At 34.4% G+C, this 12,875-nt stretch overlaps 1 protein-coding gene and 1 long non-coding RNA gene across 8 annotated transcripts in view; one reads left to right on the forward strand and one right to left on the reverse strand.

Annotated features, from left to right (window-relative positions):
* The first annotated feature begins 290 nt into the window (after positions 1 to 290).
* The window catches only part of sky (GTPase-activating protein skywalker), a 45,001-nt gene continuing 32,416 nt past the window's right edge, over positions 291 to 12,875 (forward strand). Inside the window, exon 1 of one of the 4 annotated variants that reach the window (XM_033346860.2) lies at positions 291 to 820. The gene's annotated coding sequence lies outside the window, so the exon portion shown is untranslated. The remainder of the gene's footprint in view (positions 821 to 12,875) is intronic. The other 3 variants (XM_076617190.1, XM_033346864.2, XM_033346865.2) reach the window with 3 other exon arrangements.
* On the reverse strand, positions 3,779 to 10,615 carry LOC117164086 (uncharacterized). Of its 4 annotated transcripts, none has more exons than XR_013058026.1 (4): positions 10,301 to 10,615; positions 9,826 to 10,090; positions 5,559 to 6,746; positions 3,779 to 5,251 (listed from the first exon to the last, which is right to left on the reverse strand). It is a non-coding gene; the product is annotated as an uncharacterized LOC117164086 (long non-coding RNA). The 4 variants fall into 4 exon arrangements; XR_004465577.2 differs by having other exon boundaries at positions 10,181 to 10,615; XR_013058027.1 differs by having other exon boundaries at positions 3,779 to 4,606; positions 4,687 to 5,251; positions 9,826 to 10,615.

Here is a 12,875-nt window from a genome sequence, read left to right on the forward strand (position 1 = left end):
ACGATGGATATTGATATTAATATTTAAAAAATATTTTTTCATTAATGGTTTAGATATAACCCATGTGCAGTACAAATATTAACATTAATGTCATGCTTAAAGTTAATGTAATAAATTGTTTGTCTAATATTTATTAGTAATTAGAACACGTTTGACATAAAGGCAGTATAATCTGTTATTGTTTTGCCGCTACGTGGAAACGTTACTAGAAACACAAGTTGGGATGACTTTCTATATACTGCATACTCGTGGACTACGCTTGCTTTAGGAGGGCACCACTAAAACAGTTAGAGAACTAAAAATCGCGATCCCGCAGTTGGTCTTGAAAGAATGCAATACGCGGACGTATCATGATCGTACGTATGAGGTCGAATTGTTCTGTAGCGATTCCGCTTGTACCGATACTTGTATGCTAACAATTTCGAATCTTCATTCACTGTAACGAGTACGCGTAATATTAAGAAACAAGTAAATCATTACACGCCGATATACGTTAATACCAACGACAGTGGCAATTATACAACTGTGACTTCGTGTACGTACAGAGAATCGCTAAAGCATTACAATCGACAAGAAAAGTGCGTGTACGTGAGTGAATAGAGTGCCTCAACCCTGATCTCCGCGCCCTTCTGAATCGTTGACAGTAGTCATCGTGATTTTCTGCGAACGATTCTATCGATGACGTGCCGTGGACCAGTCTACGAGAACACAAAAGTGTTGCATGCTGCGTGTTAGGGCAAGAAACAAGGGCCTATACTATCGCATTTTAACCATTGAGGTGGGCTGCACCGACGAGGCTGTGGACGTTCCTAGATTGGCGGTAAATATACACTTATCAACAGCCTATCTCTTCGCTCGTACCCACTCTGGTCTACTTTACTTTTCTTTCCTTTACTCACTGCTTGTGTGCCCTATCGTTGTTCATCTATCTTATGTACCATTCCAAGTGTGATTGAACGCGTGATAATTTTTCTTCCGTCCTCCCTCTCCTTCCGCTCCTTTTTTTCAATTCATGCTTCGCTTGATACACTGTGGTGTGTATGTGTGTGTCTTACCAGTTCACCCTCTCGCCGGTGTCACGTATTAATATTGATCAGAGGGCCGGTAACCCGAAGGAAGCGATATCGCCTGCGCTTTTCCGAGCACGAAAACTCTAGGCTCCGCCCTGCGCCAATTTTCTTTGACCGGAGCTTCTTTTCGAAATATCTATGATTCTTTAGAGATCCTGGAACTAGAGGAGATTTTGTTTTTTGGTGCACGCATTTGTGGACATTTGCCAGGATGATTTACGAACGTATAATAAACGTCAATCATCGTCGAGTGGGATCCTCCCATTTCTGGCCACTCGAGAATCGGTATGTTTGCCGCTGAAATCTCCGCGGTTGTAATCCGGCTCTTCGATGCTTACATATACATAGAAAGGGGGCTTTTAGATCGGCGCCGGATGCTGCTCGCTAATCGTTCGGCTGGCTGCATCCGTCCCCTTGTGAAAGGGTCCCTCGAGACAAATGCGCCTGGCGATAAGGGTGTATATAACACGTTGTCACGGATGTGTAACCGGCGAGATCAAAGATCCTTTCGCGTAATGCGTGCACAGTTTTGTCGTGGAAATCGTACAGTTCCGTTCCCACTTGAAAACCGAGGGACCGAGTTTACCGAATTACATAAGTCAATTAGTCTATTTTCAGATAGCAAAATTCTTAAACGTGCAAGTTAGAAGCCGTTCGGTCGAGCGTTGCTCGTGATTTCTTTTAATATTGCCCACTTAAGAATTTAATTGAATCGTTAAACGGACGTAAATATTTTTTCAACTTAGATGTAGTTCTTTTTAATGTGTTTATGTTCGATTGTAATGTATGGTATAAATATTTTATGAAGTACGTGATACTGTTAACAAAACCGTTAATAAATACTGTTAACAAAAACATAAAAAGGTAATGGTTAAAGATAGACGAAACAAATATATCGAAAAATTTGACGTGCAATTTCGTTACTAGCAGTCAAATGTATTCGCACGTGAATATTAGTGATCAGTGCGAGCATTTTGTTTGCGACAAACTTCGCGCGAGTCACCCTCGAACTATATACACGCATAGATGGGTAAAACCTACTTCTAAAGTGATCTCTAATTATTTACTGCCAACAGAAGATAAATATTTTAATGTTTTCTTGTCTGAAAAATCTCAGTTAATTTCTAAATATCAATACCCATTACTAATAAGAAGTATGTAAATCTAATTAGAATTTGAGAAAAGTGTATAAAAATAAAATGTACGTTCATAGTAGCAGAAAAATTGAAAAAGACTATGAATTCTCGTCATTGATCGTTCAGATGTGTCGTAGATGAAACGTTAATCCTCTCCACCGTATGTATTCATATGTTTGTATTGGCGATTCGCATCGTTCAAATTCTGCAGTTACATATTAACTCTGAAAATTATATTAGTTTTACTCGGTATATAATGTTTACACGTGTTAATATAATGCAATCATCATTTATGCGAATGGTTATAAATATTGTACGATATAGATATGTATATACATTCAATTATTTCTATAGCTATCGAAGATATAAGAAAACATAAAAACTTACGTAAAAGTTCTCTGATCGAGGCGGGAAAACATAATGGCGAAACTAAATAGTTATTTCTGTAATCATTGATCTTGAATACTACAAAGTCACTTTTTTCTTTATCATTGAATCTGTATACTTTTATTAATATATGTTTATAAAATATAAATTTACGTATGGAAAGTTATGGAGAAAATATGATGAATTAACAGACATGCGTTTCTCATCAATATGTTAACATGATATTGCTACATATGGATATTAGCCATAAAATCACTCCTTCCAACATGTATCGGTGAATCTTAAATGCGATTTTCAAATAAATCGTTCTGACCTCTTATTTATATTCAGATCTCAAACTGTAAACATCAACAAATCAACTTTTACTTAAATTGTAAAAATTTCCTAAAATTTTTATTATTCTAGAATTAAATAATTTTCTAGGCGAATTCATAGACAATGTTTCGGTAATATCCATTAGTAAAGCCATACTCATATTCTCATTTCAATTTCTATTTTGTATTATTTAGTAGTGTTTCTAGTAGTTATGTAGTATTTTTAAATATAATTATAAAAATTACTTTTATTATTTATTTATTTTTCTATTTTAAATGAGATCCATTGCTCTAAGATAAAAGCGACAGTTAATTTATTGCCAAACTTCACGGCAGTATATCATAAAGTTTTGTCAAAAACCGCGTGTGGTTTAACTCTCGGTATATATAATCAAGAAGTAAATATGTAATAAAGGCATAATAGCGACAGCAATGATATAATAACATTAAACGATAAGCAAACAAAAATGATTGTGATAAATACCAATTTAAATGAAATTTAACTTGCACATATACGCTTCATAATACCAGGTGATTAAGAGTAGTAAAACAAATTGTTGCAAAATTATCTTTATACAAACAGCTTCCAACGACTGTGATCAATTACGATACTATTATTACTAGATTAATAGATTATATTCTTACTAGTATGTTACAGTAAACATCGATATTATCATAAATACTTGCATGTTTTTAGTAATTGCGAAAACAAGAAACCTAATACCAGTTTGATAGTTCTAATGTTAATGAGTTAAAAAGGAAATACGATTTCGACATCATTTGCTGATACACTTAATTCACGACAATCGTGCCAAGATACAACGAATTGGTAACGATCCTATGAGTACCTGTTAACCCAGAAATTCGAATATAGGGCAAATGTGATATCACCTTGAAACAGTTCGAAATCGTTCGGAACATGTTTCTACTCGTGTACTGTACATGTTTCGTACTGATCGAGCGATCGCGATAGGTAATCCATGGATCGTGGCGGGTTCCGCGAATGTCGAGCCGCGATTAAGCCGTGCCCGAGCTTACGCGAGTTATGAAATTCAGAATGAGCGTGCAACTTATCAGAGAGAAGTGCAACGTCGTGCATAACTTTCGATGCCGTGAGCGTTAATGAGATGCGCGTTATCCTCGCGTTAAATTAATTAAATACGTAACGCTGTGTGTAATAATTAGTGATATAACTGGCCGTGGAAGAACAGTTTCTTGATTTAATGAATATTTCATTATTTACGTGCAGTTTCGATCTTTGCCAAGAAATACATATACAGAGTATTTCAGGCTTTCTTTCTAGACAACTGTACAGCATATTTTATGTGCAAGAATAAGGGAATACAAATGCTTTATTAAAAAGTTATAAGAAAAATATATTTGTCCAGTCGGAAATTAGTGAAATATGTGTATACAAGTTTCGGAAGCCAATTTTCTCAAAAATAAAACATCAAACGCAATTTCGTTATTTTTAATCATTGTTTTAACGTGAGACATTTGATAAGTAAATTCGTTTTTTCTACTGGAAGTGTATCTTTCGAAATCTTGGTTACTCATTTGAGATAAGAACAATTGTCATGTGAGAATGAGTAAATGAAATATTCTCAGTTATTCCCAAGATAATCGGTTTTCTCGAAGATGCCTCAGTGATCGCAGGATTTACTGTTTCCGAATTTCTTCGGAATGACTTCTCGTTTTCCTAATGGAGATCGTGATAATTTATAGTCTCGAATATTATATTCAGAAGAGACATTTATTGGCAAGCACTATGCTATTTACTTAGAATGATGATTTTTGTTTTTCTCAGATTGGATTGTTATACTTTATTCTTAGAAATTGTTTTCATATTCTTCCGGTGAAATCATTTTATTTTGCTGCTTCGGAGTTGTAGTATGTCACAATAATATCATTTACGAGTAATCAATTTAATATAATTTTCAAGAATAGATAATTTACATGGAAGTGCTATATAATTAAAAATCCTGAAGCTCTTCAGTAAAATTGGAAGGATACACATCTTAACTTTTAAAATTTCTTAAGATCTGTTTTTTCAACAAAAGTTCTCGTTACGATACACTTAGTTATTTTCTGAAATACGAAAGATTGTTTAGACGAAGTAGTTAAACACACAATGCCGCGTTAACTCGTAATAAAACGCAATCACTCGAAAGTTTCACCAATAAATGGTTTATTACTCTTTCGCGTAAACGTGGAAAGGAATTATGATTTCTGTAAAACTTTACGGTCCTTAGCTTCGTCGAAATGATTTTAAATTTCTTCGACGGAAATCCTGCACGGTTGTTGAATTATTTATCACGGTATCGACGATCATCTTCTTCGAGTTCTTAAAATCGTTAAATACTCCATTTTAATTACGAACATTATTTTCGAAAGAAATGTTTATTGACGCTCATTAATCTAAAATTGATTAAACAGCACAATATCTTTGAAATGATAATATATGATACGTTTTAAAAACGAGGTACTCTTCAATTTCCGAAAGTAAGACAATGTATGAAATATGAATGTTTATATTTTATTGAAAAGTGATATCTAAAAAGATTCTCAGAATCTTAACTAAAAAGTTAAATATCTATCTGAATATAAAGCTTTCGAAGTTACTAGTATTTCTATCTATTTTCATAACTCACCATCGCAACATATATTTTTATTTTGCCCTCGAGATTCTACCAAGAATCCTTAAACTACGGTGGCCAAGTTTGTTAATAAACGGCATGGTAATTCGCCAGGAAGTGGAACAATATACGAAAGAAGTGTAATTTCAGCGGAAACGGGATTTTATGCCTTTCAACTTCCTCGAAACGTTTCTCAATTTTATTTCTTCGTCTTCTGCGATGAGGATCCAGCTGAATTATTTATTTTATCGATGTATTATTAAAGCACCAAAGATCACCGTTGAAATCACGAAGCTTCGTTACGTCGAATAATTTATAGCAATTAGAAGAAACGTTCGTTTCAACGTAACAACCCAGCATGAATAATTCTATCGGTGAACACGATACAGTGGATTTTGCCGTGTTTTTAAACGTTCCTCTTTGTCCGTACACGCCTCATCGGATCGTATTGTGAAACACTGACGCGCTAGCATGATAACGATCCCTGAGTATGAATGACCGAGTTCTTCTACACTAGCGTATACAATAGTTGCTGTGCGTCAGGGTAGCAAGTCTATTACTTATCGTATCTTTAAACGTTTCTCATTATCTTTCCATGTTTCAATAGCTCGCATTGTGGCATTTGATTAACATGGTAACAACAACGCGTGTAAATAATTAGACTTTCGTACATTATAGCGTACATTACATGCTAGTTCGTCAGCATAGTTATTCTCTGATGAGTAGTCTAAAATATTTCTTACTCTTTGAAGTTTTAGCAGTTTATGAAATGGACACGTGGTTGATTGAAATTTCTATACGCTAGCGTACGTGACGACTCGGTTGTGCTGACAACGCGAATTTACTGCTTGTTAAGCTTTTAAATAGTTTTTATATCTTGTGTACATATATTATGAGTAATCCATATCATCGTTAAAGATAAGTTAATTACAAATCAACGTAACCGAGTTACCGTACGTTGCTGTATATAATAGTTTCTGATTATCAGTGCAAAACGTCTGTTACTTGCTTCTGTTTCAATACGTTTTCATTTGTATACGTCGCAAGTAGTTTGCATCAAAGAATATATAGTTCGATTTAAAGAAGTAGGAGTAATCTTCAAAACGCCTCCATTTCCGGAGCGGATACGTTCACCAGTTCGTGTATCGAATATTTGAAACAATTTAATGCTACTTAATACAATTTCTTTCTATCTCGTAACATCTGAAAACAAAAGTTTGACCCAGTTACAGCAAGCATCCTGTATATCGTGAGATATTAATTCGAAAAATAGCAATAATCTGTACAAACGAACCACCAGTTAACAGAACGACAACCTATTTACACATTTTCTCACAACGCTACATTGAACCTAATATCAAAAAGGCATCTCTTGGAAAACCATAATGAATCACTTGTATAAAGTTTTATACAGTCGTACACACAGTGCCTTTTACTTCCCGCCGACGCAATAGGACTAATCCCCGAATTACGTTTCTAAACGTTTCTTCTTATTCGCACGTATATGTGCATCTATACATATAGAGACAAAATACTGTGCAACACAGTATGGAAAATGATAAGGTTGCAACGTGAACGGTTACGTTCTTGCGGACTAGCCCGTATAATGCTTGTTTATTTTCTATACATGTATGGCGTGTATTCAGAAAGAAACACGACGGGAAAACGATTCGCACGACCGACGCTCCGCGGCACTTAGGTCGATGTCGTTAAATCACGATGATTACGGCATTGGGCTTTATTACTCGGAAGTAGGCAGTTCTCGTTTCAGGGACTTTTGTGTATAGGTTGAACGAGACGGGACGAAACGAAACCGAACTCTAATCCTCTGGTTCGTCTAGGGCTCCGTGACACTTGTCTGCTTGAATTCTTTTTTAACTCGCTAATCAACCGTTCAACGTTCCACGCTGTTCGTATCGAACGATTTAATTCACTCCTGGCCGTCCTGGCTGCCATCTTTTACGACTCTGCCTACGTAATTAAACTTTTTGCCACGGTAATAGTTGTAATCTTTCAATTTCGTTTTTGTTTCGCTTTGTTAACCGGCTCGTTCAATTTAGACCGAGCGTCGATCATGGTAAAACGGTTTCTTAGCTTATGATCAGTTCGCATGAACGCGTAGAAACAGACTTGCACGATATTAAAAGTATCAGACGATGCGGTTCGAATGGCTTTCACGTGTGATGGATGGCTGGTATGTTTTATTGCACGTGGTGGGTATCTTGATATTTACACGTTTAGCGATATAAATACGTTTACATTCTTGTGTTTAATTCTTTTTGCTTCGAGTAGAATTTAATTTCTAGATTCCTAGATTAGATTCCATTATGTACGAAGATTACGAGTGAAGCGTATGATACTTATCGTGTTTTTCTCCTCTGATCTTTGTATGTATTATTGAAAAAATCATAACAATGTAACGAGTTTAAAAAATGATACTTTCGGTATGGATTATTTAGTAACTCGGTAATGTCGTCTATAGATGACTGAAAACTATAAATGTATAATTTCTATGTTTATATCTGCAAATAAGTAATAATTCAGTAACTGTTATGCTTTGTTTAATGAGTGTAAATAAGAAGTAAAAAAGTAACGAAGACTGATACCACTAATTACCAGATACGGTGATGGAATTTCACATGTGGACAGGACTTATCGTTAGAGTGCCTTTGTGTTTGCAGACGCGCTTAAATAAAAGACTTATATATATTTTCATAACCGTTATTATTTCATCCTTAAGTATTCGACTGTTATAATAGACTATAAGCCAGGACGGATCGATCGTAAATCTGTTATGATATGATTTACACATGATAACGTGCAATCTGATGGAAGCCGTCTAACAAAAGGCGATGCTATCAAAACGCTTTTAATCGTATTGCACGGATCTAATATTTAAACGTCAATCTCGATAAATCACACGAACCATGTGTCATCGAAATATTTCTACGGCAGACGCAGCACACTGACTTATCGAATGATAAAAAGTTGCTACAGATGTTTCGCTATACGTTTCTATCGATTGATGCTACGAATCGGACGTCTCGTGCTCGGTCATTGTCAGTTCCGTACGTTCAAAATCAGACGAATGGATCGTCGAAATCGATACGTGTAAAATCACAGAAAACGAACGACAATGGACCTTTGATCTCCGATTTACGTCATATTTCGTTCTTTCTTATTATCGTACAGTTTTTGTTGAAAATCTCGATCGAGTCAGAGCAAATTTAACTTTTAGATATATTTCGCTATGAGGGCGTTCGTTCAGATTAGTTTGACCTGGCGATGATAAGATTTGACACAAAAGAACAAAAGAAAAGGGATCAAGAACGTGATAGTGTCAAGAAATCTGATATCGATCGATAACAAATCACTGCAACGATATGAATTCTCGTTGATAAATGAAACGTTAAATCGAACGATCGACGTAAACGAATTCCCAAAGCGATTCAGTGAAATGATTGTACGTTATTATCGTGTTCGATGCAATCCGCTGGCAGGATATTCGTAGTATTCGTACAGAGAAAATTTACAATCGCTCGCGCACCATAGAAAAATATTTTCATTCTAGAAAGTATTAAAGTCTACGACCTGGCGTGGCGACTATTTTAGAACTGGTGTTAAAACTCGCGTTTCGTTATTCCACACTTTCGCGTGTTTTAAAAGTCGTAAACGCTTTCACGAGCACCGTCCTTTAAGCTCGTCGCTATGTTACGCTTGTTCTGCAATGATTTCGTCATAATTCAACGAGTGTTAACTGTATTCCCAACCATCGATCCTTTATATCTTTCAAACAATATGATGATCTGTATTTTTGACAAAAAACAAATTAAAAAATATTTAATCATCAATTTGCATATATTTTAGAAACCATCTGATACGTTTAATAACAAATTAAAAGTCAACCTAGATCCTATCTGATGAAACTAATCTTTTTCCTAAATAAAAGATTTAAATTTGAGTTAAAATATAAAATAAGCTATTTGAGCTCTAATTTCTACAATGTGATTCATCAAGTCTCCTTTTCTTTAGAAATAAAAAATTTAAGTCAACCCCCCGGTATGTCTCCAAAATTATCGGACGTAATCGATATATCGTGACACTACGTTCAAAAATATGAGAATTTTTGGTTTCTAAGATTCCGATATAATGAATAAAATTTTCCAAAATTATTAAAGATTTCATGGAATCGGCCTGTTAAAATTCTGAAGTCAATGTGTATTGCGTCTGATAATTTTGTCATCGATGTAGCCACCGAAATGGACGACTTATTTGTTGATACCTTATCTTGAGAAATGTTTCGCGTTATTAACGCTTTTTAATGCATAGCGACAAATGAACAATCGTTATGTACGTTATCCATAATGACACCTCTGGTTGAGTATCCAAATGATGGAAGGGAAAACGTACAACAATTTATATCTTTGTCTGAAAATTATCAAACAAGACAAAAATGTGTAGCGTTGTTACGTTTTAAAAATTGCGGATAGGTGATAATTATGCTTCTTGAGAATCGTTTATCAACACATTTGTTGGGTAAATGTTTCCTGCAAGTTCGAACAAGTTATTAAACAAATTTATTGCCATTTAAACCATTTAAACGGACATTTCCAAAATTGTTAAATATTATACTTAACGTATAAAAGTATGTTCCAAAAGAGAAACAATTTCAATTATTCGGTATCACCAAAACTATTCTTCCAACGCAACAAATTGCAATAATAAATCTCATTTCTCCAAATTGCTATATAACCAACCTCTGATTAATCATTCGAAAATTTTCAAATTTATATTCTAATAATAATTTCCGCCATATTTCACGTTACGTATCACTTTTCCCGGAAGACAAGCTCGCTATTGATCGCGTGGATCTTCCTGTACGCCACATAATGAACTGACCATATCTAACGGATGAACTCAACAAGATGTCAGCGTTAAATCTCGAGGACGGATTGGCATGCAAAGCACGACGTTCTCCTCGCTGCAATTGCGTTATGAAATCGTTTAGATGCGCGTTATATTCTTCTATCGTGCGTTAATAAACATATGAGCCAATGGTTGGTCAAGTGCCAGCAATAGGGTGGTTTACCTCGTTCAGATTCGTTCTAACATCGATTGCGAACGCGGTCATGCATGGACCGGAAATTCCTATGTTGGATATGTTACTACGCGGTCGTACACACAGGTTCATTTTTAAAAATGACACGCGTTCTAAAGTATTTGCGTTAAAATGCAAGCGAATTATAAATGTGGCCTTTAGAGGTTCATGGAACTCGAGGAAACTGTTAGACTTACAATTAGAGACTGTAGTGTGACACGTGGAACTATTTCAACATTTATCGTAGACAATTTTTATGAATATGTGTTATACAAAAGTTTTTCAAATTTCAATAGTATTGTAATAAAGTACAACTATCATAATATTGGTAGTAAAATTTAAAATCGATCTGGAAATAGATAGAAAAATTACAAGACATTTATTGTAAATATACATTTTATGTTACTAAACAGTTACGTTGCTAAGCAATTAATACGTACATAGTATGAATAGTTGCCTTAAAAAGATTTATTGATAATTGATTGAATATATAGTAAATATGACTCGAGGCGAAGAGTGTTATCTATAGATATAAATTAGTTCTAAATATAACATATATATGTCGGAGATGAAAGGACATCGGGACCTTTCTTTTGGAATTTTTGGGAAGATCCCCAATACTTTAGTCTAGATTATTTATTATAGCTGTACTTAAATAATAAAACTTAGAAGTAGCTGTTTATGATTCAATCCGATGTTTGTCCGAGATTTGTGACAGTGGGCTTGGACTCGAGGTGACACAACTGGTCGCTGAACGTAGTCACGGTCACGGGATGTACGTTTTTACCTAACAGAGGTATGGAGTAGTTGTATAGTTCTCCTTAAAAAAATATAGTTGTAGCGGCACACGGGCTCGAGGACAAATCAAGTCATGTGTGGTTTTGCCTCAGAAGTGTCAATATTATGGGACACACGTTGTATTAACAATCAAACTCCGGGCAGAAACAATGTCGTCGCTACGCGGGACTGCCTAGCAACGGCGGTTGGAATTTTGTTGGTATCCCCGACCAATATACAACAAACGAACGCAATAGTAAGGAGAGGAAAGTTTTTCGGGCAGTACATCGTCTTTACGGGCAGTATATACCGAGCGTCCCAGCAAACGTTGTTTTGTGCTTCAAAATATATTTTGCGTTTAACAAAGACTTATCCCGTTGACCGTGGATTCGTTATTGAACTTAAGAACATCTCGAGTGTCTAATCACCACGGTTATTTGTCAAATTCTGTAAAAACCATATTTATACCAGTAAATATAATCTCTATTGTACAACGACGATGGCTAGTCCAAATGAAGATTCGTTACACGCCCGTAAACCTAATGATAATTCGACATATATATATAATAATACAAATAATATATACATGTATATATAAAGAATGAGAAGATATTATTCTATAGCACATTGTGAGTTAAGTAACTATACATAGATCTTCGGAACGTGGCTCTTCTTTTGAGGCATTCGTTCTAGAAAATGGTCTAAATTTAATGTGCACTGTCAACCATTTCGTAAAAGCAATTAGTTCCGTGAAAGAAGGCCTTGAAACTAGTAGGAGCTTTAGCTGTTAGGAAGTATAGCATATGACCATTATGAAAAAATAATTATTCCCGGAAGTATAACTCTGCGTAGGACAATTATCGGAACGGCGATTATGTGATAGTGATATAGACCTTTTTGAGAAATATTGTCTTTGGTAAAATTTTTTTGTACTTTTCTATTATGATCACTTTAAGTATTACTCAAAAAAAGTAAAATATCCATAGGATAAGGAATGACTTTAGTGGATAAGACGTTTAATTTCAAACAAACGAAGTCGTTTATTTGAGTAAAAGATTACGTGGACATTAGAGCTTGGAAGTTATTACAGTTTACTATTTTTTTGTTTTAAAATTTGTGTTTTTCAATATTTTTAACTAATTTGCTATTCTTTAAATATATTTATTCTTAATTTTATTTAACTATTAATAAACATTAAATATTTTTATAAAAATATTAAACAATATTTTAATGTTTCTAATAAGATTTAATAGATATAATATTATTTACTTAATAGATTATTTAATAGATTAATATAATTTAAGTATATATATATATAATTTAATAATTTCAAATTTATTAGATCAAAGGTATTGCATATATATATAAAACATAAATTAGAAGGAATACATTCAATGAGATATAAAAAAAAAGGCATTAAAAAAGAATGAAATGATGACTAAACTTGGAAAAGATAA

The sequence above is a fragment of the Bombus vancouverensis genome, chromosome 3 (assembly GCF_051014615.1).
Source record: "Bombus vancouverensis nearcticus chromosome 3, iyBomVanc1_principal, whole genome shotgun sequence".
NCBI lineage: Eukaryota > Metazoa > Arthropoda > Insecta > Hymenoptera > Apidae > Bombus > Bombus vancouverensis.